General features: G+C 40.4%; 1 protein-coding gene across 3 annotated transcripts in view; it reads right to left on the bottom strand.

Moving 5' to 3' along the window:
- Positions 1–17681: 17681 nt before the first annotated feature.
- The window catches only part of LOC140730641 (homeobox protein Nkx-2.2a-like), a 12519-nt gene continuing 12247 nt past the window's right edge, over positions 17682–17953 (bottom strand). For all 3 annotated transcript variants that reach the window (XM_073051362.1, XM_073051360.1, XM_073051361.1), the window contains exon 3: positions 17682–17953. This exon is cut by the window's right edge and continues 997 nt beyond it. The gene's annotated coding sequence lies outside the window, so the exon portion shown is untranslated.

Below are 17953 nucleotides of genomic sequence, written 5' to 3'. Positions count from 1 at the left end.
TTAAAAACATTAAACTAAAATGAAATAATTTCAACAAAGAAGCCCCTGCATTGCCTCCTAGTCTATGAGTTTCAGGGTCCTGCCTGTGGGTTGGGCAGTAATCTTGTTAGTGGAGCTGCTACCTCAGATCTACAGTGACTTGAATTCAATCCTGTCCTCCGGTTCTGTCTGTGTTGGAGTATGCATATTCTCTCTGTGACCGCATGGGTTTCCCTAAAGATGACTAAATTAGGTGTGTGTGTTGGTATTTTAATTGCTCCTAGTGTGTAGGTGTGTGGTAGAATCTGTGGGGGTGGTGAGCTGATGGAAATGTTTGTGAGTTTGCCAAGTGGAATCACTGCATATTTAGTATAAACACATACTTCTTAGTCATAGGGATGAGGGGCATGTTTCTGCGCTATGTGACGCCATGACTAGGGTCTACCCAACTGACTGGCCTGATGCAAAACTGCAGAGCTTCAGCAAGACTGGGCTCCTTAAGTTCCAAATCTCTCAGTGGGTCCGAGACTTCTGCATTTGTCAATGCAAATGTGGAAATGATGGAAAATGCCACCTAAGAACCAAACACTGTTATTTCCACCTGGTGAAAACATACTCATCAGTCTCTTTAACCATCTTATACACCTCAGCTACATTACTCCTTAATCTTCCCTACAAATACATAACAACATAAACTGTTCTTTTAAAAACTGATATTTTAGTTTATTGACTAAATTAATTAATATTAGTTTTATTTTATTTGGAGATACTGTGCAGAACAGGCCCTTCCAGCCCAACGAGCTGCACTGCTCAGCAACCTACCCATTTACCCTTGCCTAATCACAGGACAATTTAGAATGACCATTTAATCTACTTACTGGTACATCCTAGGAGGAAACCAGGTCACCTGGAGGAAAGCTCACTGGTGCAAACTTCTTACAGGTGGCATCAGAATTGAACTCTGAACTCCGATGGCCCAAGCAGTAATACCATTGCACTAACCACTACACTACCATGGTGCCCCAATCACAGTTTATTGATTTGAAGAAAGGAAATGTATCAATACCAGGGTCTGCATTCCAAAAGCTTAATCTAGGTGAGATGGTGAGACTCAACGATTTGCTGTTAATGTGGTAATTTGATAATAATAGAAGCTAAGTATTCAAAGAGAAATGTCTGCCGAGAAAATAATTAAATGAATGATTATGCATTTATCCTCAAGTTTAACAAAACTCATCAAAAGCCTTTAATGCAGAAGTGTTCACTTTATGTGCTAAAATGAAGCTTTCTGAACATCAAAGAATGGAATAAGAATGAAAGGTGTAGTTGAATGGCATCTTCAGTTTAGAACTCATTCTAAGGTGCTTCACAGAAGTGTTGTCAAACAACGTTTAATATTGAACCACATGAAGAGACCAAAGGGCAGGTGAACATAAGTTTTTATTCAAAGGAGTATCTTAGAGAGGAACAGAAAGGCAACATAGGATTCAGCAGCAGCTGAACTGAGGCATGTCAGGGGTTGGTGGAGATGGAGGTGCGGGCAGGTTTGGTAAGTCAGTTCTTTGAAAAGGAATGTCTTGTTCTACCTGGGTAAGAAAACAATCATATCTGACCTTAGTGCTTCGTTATGTGGATGATGTGTCCTTTTCTCCCGTTCCTCAGTTTAAAATTATATAGTATTTTTGCGCCTTTGGAAAAAGAAATTCTAATAGTTTGATTATTCAGGAAATGATCCAAAGCAATGCAATGCCTTTTATAGATGATTTCTTTGTACTATTCCTTTAACCAGAAGGCCTAATACTGACTGGCTATTTTCAAATTCTTGATTATAGAAAATGTACACTTAGATTTGCTTTAATATTCTCTTTGGGGTAAGAAATCCCAGAAAAATGATCAAATCTACAAATGCTTATTTTCCGGTAATAAGGCATGGGATTTCTTTGCAAATTATACACTGGTATTTTGAAGCTCACAAGTTGTAGTTTTCATAACCGTGTTGGGTTTGCCATCATGTATTGAAATAATAATTCACAGGATGGTGCATATAAACATTTGTTCAAATTTGAGACTTCCCTGTGTCAACAAGGTTTATATTTAAAGACATTATAGCCACTCAGCCAACAGAAATTCTCCCTCAAAGATTTCACAAATCACTACCCAAGAATTTGAGACATGGAATAAATTTGACTCTTACAGGATTTATGTGTGAAAAAAAGTAAATAAATCATGTTTCTTGGGCACATGTAAAGATGACATGGATTTGCATTACGGAAAAACACAATGTTGACCATTTTCTAGGAATTCGGGGATTACCTGAAAATGAAAAGTTGGACTTGTCCAAATCTAATGGAATATGAATGTTTGCAGAGTATAATCTTACATATTTAATATCAATAATGAGCAAATATTATGTTGTATTCAGGAGGTAACCCCTCTATTGTAAACATCTCATTTATAAATTATAATGTCTCTTTGAAGATCAGGCCAGAATTATTCTGCCCAGCTGGCATTTTTCCACCCATTTTCTGGCAAAAAGGGCTCTAATATGTGCTGACTTTGTGCTGGGATTCCATGGATCCTTTAGAGGGGCAAACCATTACCTTAGAAGCTCCAGGGCATGGAGCCCGTGAGGTAGTCATTTTCACAATTGTAGATGGGGAGTACATCAGGCAAAGCTTAGCAAAGTAATATGTGCATTCAAAAGCCTTTCTCTGGATCCCAACCAAAGGTTTATGGAAACATTTTGGCATGCTCTCCCAGGGATGTGGTGAAGGTTGATGGAGTCTCCAGGTTCTCCGTGATGTCAGACATACTCCTAATGGTGATGGCACCTGTCCATACCATGCAAACATAGTGACCACGCCAACCCACGATCTCCATTTTGGTCAATGCCGGGACCTACCCACAAACATACTTCAGTATTCATGCTTGGAATCGCTGCTAGGATTTTTCACCTGAGTTCTCACAAATACTGCTAAACAGATTTTAATGCAGACATCACTTGTTGGCAGATGGGTTGTGGTCTGTCAGTAGATTTTCTGATGGGTTACAACTGCTTAATGAATGCAAAGAGGGTGAAGATACATATTGCAATAATGAAGCACTCTAGCATACATTAAAATAGTGACTTCATTTCAAAAGTACTTAAATGGCTGTGAAGCACTTTCATATGTCCAGAGGTCACAAAATGTACAATATAGATGCAAATCTTTTTCTTGCTCTTCATCCAATACACAACTGGCTTTTGTCCTTGCACCAGTGGTGCTTAACACTTTACAATAAATTATATTAAAATTATCCTGATTATAAATTTAATGTACTCAGTGTCTCAGTATTTAACCTGGTAAAATGCTCAATATTTGCATTTCTATGAAACAAGACTGCCAGTGCTTGTTGATCGTAGATATAAGAAATGGGAGCAGGAGTTGGCCATCCGGCCCATTGAGCCTGCCCCACCATTCAATAAGATCATGGCTGCTCTGACCATGGGCTCATCTCCACCTACCTGCCTTTTCCCCAAAACCTTTACTTCCCCTACTATGCAAAAATCTATCCAAACTTGTGTTAAATATATTTACTGAGACAGCCTCCACTGCTTCACTGGGCAGATAATTCCACAGATTCACCACTCTTTGGGAAAAGCAGTTTCTCCTCATCTTTGTCCTAAATTTATTCCTCCAAATCTTGAGGCTATTTCCCCTAGTTCTAGTCTCACCTAACAGTGGAAACAACTTTCCTGCCTCTATCTTATCTAAACCTTTCATAATTTTGTATGTTTCTATAAGATCCCCTCTCATCCTTCTGAATTCCAGTAAGTACAGTCCCAGGCGACTCAATTTCTCCTCATAGTCTGACCTCCACATCTCTGGAATCAACCTGGTGAACCTTCTCTGCACCACCTCCAAAGGCAGTATATCCTTCCTCAAGTAAGGAGGCCAGAACTGCATGCAGTACTCCAGATGCTGTCTCACTAGTACCCTGTACAGTTCCAGCATATCCCCCCCACTCTTAAATTCAATCCCTCTAGCAATGAAGGTCATCATTCCATTTGTCTTCTTGATAGCCTCTGCACCTGCAAACCAACCTTTTGTGATTCATGCACAAGCACTCCCAAGTCCCTCTGCACAGCAGCATGCTGCAATCTTTTACCATTTAAATAATTATCTGTTCTTTCATTTTTCATTACAAAGTGGATAACCTTGAATTTACCAACATTGTACTCCATCTGCCAGACCCTTGCCCTCTCACTTAACCTATGTATATCTCTCTGCAGACTCTCTGGATCCTCTGCACAATTTGATTTTCCACTCAATTTAGTGTCGTCAGTAAACTTAGATACACTACACTTGGTCCCCTCTTCCAGATCATTAAAGTATATCGTAAACAGCTGCAGGTCTAGTACCAACCCCTGCGGTACACCACTCACCACTGATTGCCGAACAGAGAATCACCCAAGTATCCCAACTCTCTGCTTTCTATTGGTTAATCAATCCTCTATCCATGCTAATACATTGCCGCCAACTCTATACATCCTTATCTTATGGATAAATCTTTTATGCAGCACCTTATTGAACACCTTCTGGAAATCCAAGTAAATAATGTCCGTCTGTTCCCCTCTATCCACTGCGAATGTTATATCCTCAAGAACTCCAGTAAGTGTTTTAAACAGGACCTGCTTTTGTTGAATCCATGCTGTGTCTACCTGATGGATCCATTTCTTTCCAGATGCCTCGCTATTTCTTCTTTAATGATAACTTCAAACATTTTCCCTACTACAGATGTTAAACTAACTGGCTTATAGTTACCTGCCTTTTGCCTACTTTGGTTTTCAAGACTGGAGAAAACTGACTGTGGAAGAATAATTCCATTTGTAAACACTCCCGAGTTTTTTTACATCGTCATTTGCTGCCATCTACATAATTTTTTCTCTAGCTGTTTCATTCTGATATTCTAAGTATTTAGTTTGTTCCAATGCTCTGTTCCAAATGCCCTGGCCTCTCCACAAAATTTGGAGAATGAAATAGTAACGTGAATCTTGCTAGATATGCATAAGTCACTGGTTCAGCCTCCTTTGGAGGATCTGTACTTTAGTGAGCCTCATACCTCATAGACAAAGACCCCAGAAATGGACTTACCAGGTGTAAAACTCAGGTAGTGGATCTGGGATAAACAGAGTCTGGAAAAGTTAGGGTTGTCCTTCTTGCAATGGGTCAGAAGTGACCTAATGGAGAGTTCCAAGGATGTAAATTGAACTGATAAAGATCGATCCATCTGGGGAGTGTTCTTCAGGAAGGGGACCAGAGAAAGGTGAATAATCATGTCTGGGGTTGGTGTACAGTGAATGTACTGGGGTGAGGTGAGGTTGGGGGTGTGAGATAAGGGATAGGATCCATGGTTGGCGAGCGGCCTCTAACCTGCTCTTGTAACCTGATTTGGCTGTTCCAGTGGAGATCCTGGTGTATGAGAACTCAAGGTAACACAACTGAGTTCAGGAGGTAGATGGCTACATTCTTGCTTGTCAGAACTGATAACTTCCTGTCACTTGTGAGGCATAAATGTTACCTGTCACTTATCAGCCTGGCAAAACAATAACTGCCAGGATACTGGTACTGGAGGACATAGCAAAGAAAATGCCATTGAAGAACAAAGGGAGCTGGCTGGACTCTCTTCTACATAGAACATAGACCATTACAGCACAGTACAAGCCCTTTGGCCCACAATCTTATGCTAACATTTTAGCCTACTCCAAGATCAATCTAACCTCTTTCTCTTCACAACCTATAACCCTCCATTTTTCTTCCATCCATATGCCTATCTAAGAGTCTCTTAAATGTCCCTAATGTATCAGCCTCAATCATCACCCCCAGCTCTGCATTCCAGGCACCTACCACTCTCTGTGCAGAAAACATACCTCTGACCTCTCTCTTGCATTTTCTTCAAATCATCTTAACAGGATGTCCCCTGGTATTAGTCATTGTAGCACTGGGAAAATATCTCTGGCCATCCACTCTATCTATGCCTCCTATCATCTGATACACCACTATCAAGTCACCTCTCATCCTACTTCATCCAAAGAGAAAATCCCTAGCTCATTCATAAAACATGTTCTTAAATCCAGGCAGCGTCCTGGTAAATTCTCTCTGCACCCTCTGTGAAGCTACCAGAACCGAACACGATACTCCAGGTGTGGTCTAACCAAAGTCTTATAGAGCGGCAACATTTCCTCATGGCTCTTGAACTCCATCCATCTACTGATGAAGGCCAACACACCATAAACCTTCTTAACAACCCTATCAAATTGTGCTGCAACTTCGAGGGACCTATGGACTTGGACCCCAAGATCTCTCTGTTTCTTCACACTGCTGAGAATCCAGCCATTAACTTCGAGTTCAACCTTCCAAAGTGAATCACTTCACATTTTTCCAGATTGAACTCCTGCCAGCTCTGCATCCTGTCCATGTCTCTTTCGTTGGAGATGTTTGTTGCATGGCACTGGTGTGTTGCAAATGTTACTTGGCACTTGTCAGTACATACCAGAATGTTGATTCGACTTTGTTGTAGGTACCTGTGGACCTGCTTCATTTCCTGAATGGTGAATGGACTGAATATTAAATACATAACAGGTTTGCAAAACTTTGCTGATGCAGCTTCGAGCTGTAAACAACTGTTGCTTTTTTACTCCACATCCCAAGTGTCCATTGTTGTTTCATCCCAAGAACAGGGAAGAGCTCCCACCTCAAATGCCTGCACTGTTGCTGGCACCGAATATCCCTGCAGAAGACCTGATTTTTGGCAGTAGGCATTGGCTTATTGGTTTCCAATGGGACAGTGTGATCTTCGAAAGGGTTTCAAGATATCGGGCTGAGAAGCCTTCCTAGTGAGTCTGAACAAGTCCAAACAGTCCTGACCCATTCCAATGCGTGGGAGTAGTCAGTGCTGGAAAACACTGAGTAGCTTACAAAGCATTATTTATTTCAATTAGTTTCAGAATTTTAATTGATTTTAAGTGCATGCAGGTGTTTCTTGGAGTTTTACATACTATTAAAATATATATAATCTTTTAATAATGAGATCTCTCAACAGTAACATGAACACATGTGACAATGGGGAGCTGGTGTTTGGATGTTGAATAGCTGTAAAAACAGTTTTGAGAGTGCACCCCTCTCATTGTTCTGGATCACACCAAAGTCCGATGAGCTGGGCTCTCCCACTATTGTAGCCTACACCAGAACCAACTGGCTGGCCATGGACAGGCATCTGTGCTGGAAGGCTCTTAGTTCATTCAGTTCCATCTGGACCACTGCTATTGGCAAAAGAGTTGGTTTATTATTGACACCTATGAGATACAGTGAAAAGCTTGTCTAGCATTTTGTTCATATAGATAAATCATTGCACAGTGCATTGAGGTAGAACAAGTTAAATCAATAACAATGCAGAATAAAATGTAACAGTGCAGAGAAAGTGCAGTGCAGGTAAATGATAAGGTGCAAGATTATAATGAAGTGGATTGTGAGGTCAGGAGTCCATTTTAGCATACGAAGGAATGAATTCCATTGATCTGGCACATCAATTTCACCCTTACTAATTCCTTTCTGCATTTATGCATTTCCCCTTCAGTCTAAACCTGATCACTTGCCCCCTGGATAGATCATAGGGAGGCTTTTCCAACCCATGTGGTTGAGTTTTAGCTGGTTTAATGAATTATTTGATGCTGATACAGACGTCAAGCATTAAAGCAGCTTCACGACTGGTTATCATTCCATTTCCTTCTCCAAGGATCGTCACTTTGTCATGGTGGAGAGGGCTGTGATTTCTTAAGATCCTGAGAGTGATGCCGCCTGGAGTTTAGCACCTGGTAGGGTCACTCATGGAGCAAGGGCAAGGGGGAGGTTGCAGATGAAGAGTGATCCAACTAAGACCTCAATGGAGCTGGTGGAAGGTGACAACATATCACAGTGGCTGTGAAGGCAAAGGAAGGCTTCACTGAGGAAGGGTCCCTAGTGGTCTCGCGCTCCATGCCACTGGACTCTAACCCTGATCTGTCAAGTACTGTGTGGTAGCTGTCTATGTATCAGTCTCCCCATGTTAAACAGTCACGTACAGGTGTACTCCATTAATGGCAACCTTTTAGAGCATCATACTCGACTTCACTCGAGATCACCATAAGAGCTCTATTTACCAGAACTGCATATCTTGGTATCCTACCTTCCACCAATTTCACTGATAGCAAAAGACATTTAAGTTTCCTAATCTTAAAATGCCAATTATGTGACCTACAAGAATATTTAGTGTCATAGAATAACAGTGATATACAGCTTGGAAACAGGCCCTTTGGCCCAACTCCAAACTTCCACCTTATCCATGTCCCTCCTGTTCTTATCAACGTCTATGAGGTCACCCCTGGCCTCCTCCAAGGAAAACAGCCCCAGTTTATCCACTGTCCCCATTCAAGCACTCCAGTCCCAGCAACTTCCTTCTGAATCTTTTCTGCACTATCTAGTTTAAATATAATATGCAATCAAAACTGCATAAAATATTTCAGGTGCCACCTCACTATCATTATGCAGAGCCGGACCATGACATCCTAACTCTAGTGCAAAGTGCCCCATCTGACGAAGGCTAGCATGCCATACGCCTTCTTTGCTGCCTTGTCTACTTGTGCAATCCACTTTCAAGAAACTACGTGATTGTGCCTTTAGGTTTCTCTGTTCTCCAACACTCCCCACGGCTCTGTCACTCATTGTGTATAGGTTGCCTCAGTTTGACTTCCCAAAATGCATCACTTCATGTGCCATAACAACCAGATGATACAGAAGGGGGCTACATGGCTCATCATTTCTCTGGCAACTCTTTGTTAGAGTTATTTCATCAGAGCTGCTCACTGCCTTTTCACCAGAAGCACATATTTCTTTTTCGATCTATTTCCAGTTTGCTGTTGAAAGTTGCCACTGAATCTGCATCTATCTTTCTTTCACGTCCCGGTTCGTAAGAACTTGTTGTCCAAGAAGATTTCTCACTTTCCTTCAATTTTACCTTAAGTTAGTGTGCTCTGATTGCCCGCTATAGCCAATGTAACCAACTTCTCTCTACCTAGCTCTCTACGTAACAGCGTATTCTGATCTTGAACATCTTTATTATATCTTTCCTGACTGTGCTCTGTAGACTGCTCTAGTTTGTTGTGGCTGCTTGGGTATCTCCTAGCTGCACTGGTTTTCCCCTGCATCTCAAAGATCTGTTGCTAGGTTAATTGGTGAATATAAATGATATTTATTGCAGGTGAGTGGTAGGACACTCAGGGAGGAGTTGGTGGCCATTTGAGAAAGAGAAGTTGTTGGTAGTGAGTAGGGAAATAGAACTAATAAAATAAAACAACTGACATAGACTTAATGGCTGGATTAACCTCCTGGTTGTAAGAAAATATGAATGTCTCCATATAATTGAATCCTGTATAAAACTGTGATCCGCTAATAAACCTCACCGGCACTTTCCCAAAGTCTTATAGTTTTTTGTCCATCACAATTATCCACCTATTGTTCATGTGAACAATAATACAGCACTGTAGAATTTTATTAACTTTACTATGATATGAGGATTTATCTTATTGGTACACTTCTTGCACATACGAAAATTCAAATTCAGAAGGCATAGAAAGCTGATTAAATTTTAAGGACAAAATATTAATTGCAATTTAACAGCTTTATTTACAGAACATCTATGTATTTGTTAACATAGTGATTGTTAATTGAAAGTAAAAAGGAGTACTTGAAACTTTTCTTTTGGTTTTCAGTGCACCAACAGCATATCCCCACTTACGGAGCACCACTTAAGTTGTCTGAGTTGAGAGTTACTTTTCTCATTCCTCATTCATTCCTCAAGGATTCAAAGATGTTAGAAGTTAACTCACATATACATAAAAAGAAAAGAAAAACAGAAAATGCAGATATAAAGCACCTTTCACATTCAATATACTTTGCTGCCAAACAGTCACACTTGAAGACTCAACACCACTGTAGAATGAGGAAGTACAGTCTTCAATTTGCGCACAGGGTGGCCCCACCAACAGCGATGGGATGGGTTTCCACAGGAGGTTCCATCTCTGTAGAGTCATAATGAAGGGCATGATAAACCAATAAAAGTATATACTAGGATTACAAGGAATCGGGAATAATTATTTCCAGACATTCTATGTATTTGTTGATTATTCTGATTATTTGTGAACTACATTGGAGATTATAAGTGTTACTGCTTAGATTTGGTGCATATCAGATTTTCTCAGATTTAGTGTATATTTATTGTTGGTATTTACTTTACTTTACTTTATTGTCACCAAACAATTGATACTAGAGCGTACAATCAGCACAGTGATATTTGATTCTGCGCTTCGTGCTCCCTGAAGTACATTTAGTTTGAGATTTTCTTGATACTTATTGATGAAAATATCTGTTACTAGGAAGGCATTTTACCAGACTGCAGGGCATTTATAGGTAATTGTTAAGGTTGATCATTGATATTTCCTGAGATCTGTGATCTTTCCATGGCATATTGGGCCCTTTGGGAATATAATGAGTGTTATTGGATTGAAATGAATATTTACGGGGGAGCAGAAGTTTTACTGCAGATGTTAATAGACAATAGTTGATGTCACCAGTGTGTGTTGGTCCTAAATCCTGTGATTAGCTGTCAGTAATTATGTGTGTTAGTTGGGGGGTTTGTGCTAAGAACATATGAAGTAGGAGCAGCAATAAACCTTCAGGCCCTTGAAGCCTGCAATGACTTTCATTATGATCATTCACATTTTCCTCAATTCCTTTAAAGTTCAGGAATCTATCAATCTCTATTTTCATTTAACTCAATGACAGAGCCTCCACATTCCTCCAGACCAGGGGTTCCCAACCTTTTTTTAATGTTATGGACCAATGCCATCAAGCAAGGGATACGTGGACCCCAGATTCACACAGACAATTCCAATGATTCACTGCTCTCTGACGGAATAAATGCCTCCTCAAATCAGTCCCTAATTTTTTCCCCCCTGTAACTTTGAGCCTTAGACTCCTTGACTAAGAAGAACATCTTCCCTGCATACTGTCAATCAGTTATATAAATGCTGATGAGATCTCCCCTCCCAACGGAATTGGCCAAATTAAATCTTTGCTTCACTACCTTCTATGACAAGCACATCTTCATCTTGGTAAGCAGACATAGTCTTCCAAAGCCCTACACAACTGCAATAAATGTTCCTGTCTCATGTATTTGAATTAATGTATTATTTCCCCTTTGGACCAGTGAATCCTGTCCACAGCTCCTCAAGGAGTAGTCTCTATGGATTTTTAAAAATTCCACCTAATAATAACATGCTTGCAATATCATTGTGCGCACTAATCTCGTTTACTATAACGCTTTGAGAAAAGATATGTTGGGGCAGAGATAGATGCTGTGAGCTCTGCAAAGTGAAGCTAATTAGCAATGCTTATCTTCAAAGGATTAATTATGCACGGCTTTGTTTACTGCGCCAAATAAACAAACGCGCAATTTCATCTGGCGGCTCTCTGGAACTAACCCTGCAGCACAGTAGCATAGTGGTTAGCAAACGCTTTACAGTACCTGCGGCCGGGGGTTCAATTCCCACCACCGCCTGTGACCGCGTGGGTCTCCTCCGGGTGCTCTGCTTCCTCCCACCGTCCAAAGATGTACCGGTTGATAGGATAATTGGTCATTGTAAATTGTTCTGTGATTAGGCTAGTGATTAATCGGGGGGGGGGGGGGGGTTGCCGGGTGGAGCGACTCGAAGGGCCGGAGGGGGCTATTCCACACTGTATCACAATAAATAAATAAAAAGATAAATAAAAGCCACGATTTCCCGACCTCGCCGTGATCCGGTTGAGTACAGAGCCGGAGCGCCCCCTATAGTTGGAATGGACAATTGCAGCCTTTGATTCCAGAACTTAAATCCTCTTAATTATTATTCTGTATACAAGCGAGCACGATGCAGTTTTACATATTTAATAGGCGATGTCTACATGTTGCAGTTGCAATATGCAGAACAATTATTTGACTGAAACCACAATTAATCTCTACTAATCTTTAAATTGCTCAGCGGCTTTAAATTGCTCTGCCATTTGAGCATCTGAAATTGTTCATGGTAATAATGAAAATTAGAAATAGAGACATGTGCAGAATGGTCTCAATGCGACTTTAGTATTTAGCGTATTTAAGCCAAGTCGCTTTTCACTGGCACTCTTTATAAATACCGCCATGTAACGCGGCGATCTTATGAAAAGCCGCAATTCACACATGCTTGAGACTGTCGAGAGGCAGATATTTCAATTCTTTTAATGTCATATATTAGTTCATTCCAATCTCATCATTCAAGGTTGTGTAGATCATGGATATTTCAGCAACAGACGTGTGACCGCGTTGTTTTCGAAAAGCGATACAAAGGCGCCATCCCGTGGCGAACTGCAAGCACACACGAGGCCGAAGCGAAACCAGGATTCAAGGGACAGGGTCAAAGAGCCCAAAGCAGCAAAAACCTCATCCGTTCTGCAAGTAACGCGTAACCGTGATGCAGAAAGCTCCAGCGTTTGTCCTGTAAAATTTGTCCCAAATATTACTTCAAACATTATGATTAAGCACATTGAACGCCTAGGGTACAGGTTCTTACATATATCGCGTGGTTCCAACTAACGTCTGATTTGGTTAATAAAGGGCGAGAGATCGCTACTCCCGAAAGGTTACGTGCAAAACGACAGTTTACCAGCCTAGGAGACAACAGACCAGACGATTAACCTTCATATTTCAAACAATGCTTAAAGCTCTCAGCCTCACACTTGGGTTAGAGTGGAATTGGAATTCACCGCATTTATATATCTATCTTTCTAAAAAAAATCTGTCCATTTATCTATTATATGTATCTCCTAGTTACTGTGCTGATATTTTAATTAATAGTGGCATGGTACAGTGCAGAGTATAGTGCACATTATTACTTAAAGGCTTAAGTAACCGATAAGAGTAGCGCTTTGTATATTAATCTGTATAATCTGTATAATTGTGTATAATTAGGCAGTAGTAGTGGAATGGCTTCACTCAACAGCTGAGTAAACGGGATTGTGTTTCAGCAGACATCTGCTTAATCAGTTCTGGGCTGCTAAAACCGTAGGTCTTTCAATACACTCCATGTACAAAAAAAAAGAGGAAATATTTGTGAGTGCGAACAGATATCAATTTCTTGTAAATATATTCCGCCCTGATTAGGACCATAACGGGTTAACTGCGTTAGTCAGAGTCTTTGCTTCCCATTCCGGGATCGAACCACATATGCCAAAAATATTCATTAAAACGACGATTTCAAACATGTAAATGATAAAAATTAATAATGTCAGCAGTCTATAAGGTATCGTTTAGGCATATAAGGATATGGAAGAAGTGCTGGGCGATGGGGTAAATACGAAAAAGTGCCCGCTAGCTGGCATGGACGAGTTGGGCCGAACGGCCTGTTCTCCTGTTCTACAATTCTCCAATTTCAGTATCAAGAGACTGATAGTGAAATCCCACAGTTTACAGAGTACACGTGGCCTGACTTACTGTGTGTCTTTTAAGCACATTACACTGCAATACTAAAGGTAAAATACTACTTTAAAATTGAAGTTAATATTAGCCATCCTCAATATGAACAATGTTCAAGTCGCAACCATTCCTAAATGAAGGGTGACAGCGGCCTCTTGTGGTTAGATTGCAAAATTGCGTTTGTTAGAACAAATTTAAAGGGCTCTTCAATGCACAACAATGATGCAGTTTAACATACTGATTAATAGCATCAGCAAGGAAAAACGAAAGCAGAACCTAATTGGGAGCTTATGACAGGTAATAAAAGAAGATTGCTTCCACCCACTTAAAGAGATCCTTGTTACATAATAGAGCTGTGTACACTACTTCAGTTTCTAAATACATAAAATGCAACTCAATGCAAGGAACAAATGGATTCAAACACACACCAGGGTTACCTTAGCGTTGACTCCACAAACCGCCAAGCTATCCTCCAATGTCATGCTATTGTACAATGTCGAATATGACAATTCAAGAAGGATGCTCTGATAACTCAATCACGGCCGCTCGTAAACTGTCAGTGCGCTAGATTTCTTCTAAAACGTTTAGCTTTGTAGGGATTGTCTGTGCAAAATGAATCAAATACAATCATTTTTGTTTATCTTCCATACTTAGGCAATTGTGCGACGATTCATCTTAATAAATGCAACAAAATAAACCGATTTGCAAATTGTCCTTTTTTTGTTTTTTTTTAATAATCAAACTCTTGAAAGTGTCACAGATATGCTATTGAATTGGAGGCCCGATAATCTAATGCACATTTTTTTTCTCTTGTTTGACAATTATTTGTGCCTGGGGTTCTCTTTAAATGCAAACCGGCATTAAGTGCAACTGTCCAGATTCGGGGGCAAATATGAACGCGAAACATTTTTGGAAAAGGCCAGTTATCTCTCCAACATCTATTCCTTTCCCTTCTGGGACACTGGCAACCACTTTCTCCCGCTATTGTTAAATGTTGTTTTACAAACCGTTCCTTGCAAAAACTAACAACTGTATGTAATCGTAGTCTTTGTAACTTTCTAATTGACTCGCTTTATTTTGATGTCACGGACTCCGCATGTTTTATGCAAATATTCATCTTTAGTTCTTACCCTAACATAACTAAAGCAACTGCGTTTACATTTTATGTATGCTGAATGAAAAAGAGCAAGGATTTCGTGCACAGTGTAAAACCATCGCAACATTGCAGTGTTAGTTCAACGCAAACACGGCATTGCGAAACTGTATAATCGAGTACATTGACATCCAGTAGCATTATAATTTAAAAATCTGTAAAATATTACACATGCAATGTTTAAACAAGAACGCACAAATACTAGAAGTATGACCTGTATAATAATTGCTGGCAACGTGAAATAGGTTTCCAATGAACTAAAAAAATTATCTTCTAAGATTAATTGTAAAATAATTGTATCGTATTCACGCTAGGAAACCTACGTCTCATGTTACAGGAATTAGAGGATCACTTTTCTTTAATTGTTTTCAAAAGTTAAAATTAAGCACCAATGTTTGCAAACGTGCGCACAAATCGTTTAATCGTCACTGGTTCGAGTAGTGTAGTAACAAAGAGCTGACTTTCCTTGGACTAAGTGAACTCCAGTTCGTCGGCTGAAACTGAAAATATCCGTGCTAATTTGAAACAACTTCTTTCCCTCCTTTAAAACTCTGGAAACAAACGCCTGGACATAACATTTCTGGCCGATGTACTCATTAGAGTTATCAACTCAAACTTAGTTTCTCTAACATAGGAAGCGGACAGGTTCGCTCAGTTTGACATCATTTTTTTTTAAAGCGACAGTGCTTTAAATTTGGTCAAAATCGCCCTTATGCAGAATCCTGGAAACTGTTTGCGAAATATAAAGAAACTGTTTGGAACATTTTGGCATTACTTATAGATGGAAACAGTTAAACATGTTTGGACAGCTCTCTCCTCTTGAATTAATGTGACACACTCTGGTCGATATATAGAAAAGGGGATCGCTGTTATCTGTGAAAGAGGAGTTCCAGAATAGATATAGCACGAATTTTTAATTTGTCGTCCTTTCAGAGACAACAATGCTGGTTTTGAAAGCTCGACACAATTTGGGTTTTGTGAGGTTTCCTTTTCAGCCCTCCCCAGGCCCAGCTGCACATATGGAGTACAGCATGTACAACAAGAGCCACAATGGCACCAACTGACAGACATAACAAAACGCCTCCATACCTCTCCCTCAATCTCGGGATGCGATAGTGCGGAATAGTACGGAAGCCGAATTTCTGCCTCGTTAATATGCACGCCTCTAACATCCTCAGCTACCAGTTCGCACCCTTTGTGCTGTTTTGTCTTTCTACTGTATATTGTGCAAAGATAGACTGCACAAAACTACCGTGTCAATGTGTGAAATATGGGGCCTTGGGACTTGGGGCCACACAGGATCCGAGGCACTTTATTGACTCGGTGGGTTCCCGAGCTACTTCCCCGTTCTGCTTAGTTGTGAAAGTGCGAGTAATTACATTGTTTACTCTTACAATAGCGGCCACACTAAACGCACTTAACATCTCCCTACTTTTAATCCCTTTTAATCCAAGTTTGTTTCGGCGGGGGGGGGGGGGGGCGAACCCTTCAATAGCGAACGTTTCTAAAACGTTAAACCCTGAGCACTGCCAATATTTGTCCTGTTGAATTATCTTTGACGAATGACCGCTCTGAAGAAATATATTAAAAATTGCAAAGCACACATTATTCTTCCCAAAGTATGATTGAAGCCAAGTAGAAATTTCAGGGAAAGCTGCCCCTCACGTGTGTTTCTGGCTGTCGTGTGGTGCGGGGACAGTTGACGCGAAATCCGCAGCCCAGGCACCCGTCCGACAGTTCTGCAGGTTAACAGCGGTTTCCCAGGAGGCTGAAATTGCTAAGGCAGACCAAGGATGTGTTCCAGTCGTGTTTCTTTCGTCAGAATACATTGGCAACAGGAAGTTGAGAGCGTGAATGAAAAATCCGCTCTATTGAGCGGTATTTTCTAACTATGCCGAATGCAATGCGTCCACGATTGCTTCCAGATAATCGTGTTTGCTTTAGATATTGAATTAAATCGGATAATCACCAAGAGGTTTGCTGAAAATTCATTTGGGACTGGCAAGGTTGTTTTGCGTGCTTTGATCCGACACATCCCCAAGGACTCTTTAAAAAGCGTTTCGCAAACTTGCAATAAATTGTTGCAAGTTTTGCCATCTTTCTTATTTACCCAAGCTTTACTGTCTCTGAATACCGCTCTGTCAATCCAATCGCACTGGCAATTTGAAAACCCCGCAACATCCTCACATTCGTTTGCACGTCGTCGGGATCGGATTTGGGTTAACGAAGACTGAAAGGAAGTACGATAAAACATCAGCTAAGTCTCATGCCCTTTACCGATTTGACGGAACTCTTTCAAAACTACTTTAAAGAAATGAAAATTAGAATCTTTACGGCGCATTCGGTCAGTGTACTTGCAGAATCGGGAAGCCCGTTCGTTAATGAGCTGTCTTTTATTTTTAGAACACGCCTGTTAGCATTGACCTCCCTATTAAAATAAACAAACAAACAAGGGAGAGGTTTCGAAAGTCAGTTGTCTATTTACCTGCCAGGGAAATCCCATATTTAAGAAGTTACTGGGCAAGTTCTTGGATTGGACCTTTCAAATCGTCAACAAGAAAGTCAACCCATTGAGATTGTATTTTATCAAAAGCCCCTCAGCTGAAGAAGCACTTTAACTCTGAGTGAACTTTAAGTGCGTTTATTTTTGAGAAGCGGCAAGGCAACAAGGTACCCTTTCCATTTATCCGGCCGAAATTCGCTTTCTGAAAACAGCTCTTCCTCACTTTTTAAGTCAGTGAAAGTTTAATCTCTCACTGCGTTTTCCTCGCGGATTTGAAAATAAAACTTGATAAATTTAACTTACTTTGAGACCCCAAATTATTCGGGGAAATTAACGTTGCAAAGCGCGCAAAACATGTAATTTAGACTATGCGGTAGTAATCTTTAAACATTAAGGAACCAAGCCTTAGCTACAACCCAGAAATAGTCCAAGCAAATGTTACAAAGCCTTTGCTTCCCTTTAAACACTAGTTAACACCATCAATACCATTTTGAGACAGGACATTTTATTAAAATTCTTAATATAAAAAACTCGGAAAATCTCTCATCAAAGCGCTTTTTTGTCATTATTCACATCATTATTCTCAAAACCATCGGCTTTTCCCAGTCTTTGCCATGGTCTACATTACATCGGAAAATATTTGCATACAACAAACGCCCTCAGCTGACGGCTGGCAATTCTGGCAAACTAACGACCGAGACGGCCCTTTCCCCAACCCACCCGTGCCCTCGTCAAAAATGGACCCCATCTAAACA

This window comes from Hemitrygon akajei, chromosome 7 (assembly GCF_048418815.1).
Source record: "Hemitrygon akajei chromosome 7, sHemAka1.3, whole genome shotgun sequence".
Classification (NCBI taxonomy): domain Eukaryota; kingdom Metazoa; phylum Chordata; class Chondrichthyes; order Myliobatiformes; family Dasyatidae; genus Hemitrygon; species Hemitrygon akajei.
Note: the sequence above shows the minus strand (reverse complement) of the source record. Positions and strands in the feature narration are given on the sequence as shown.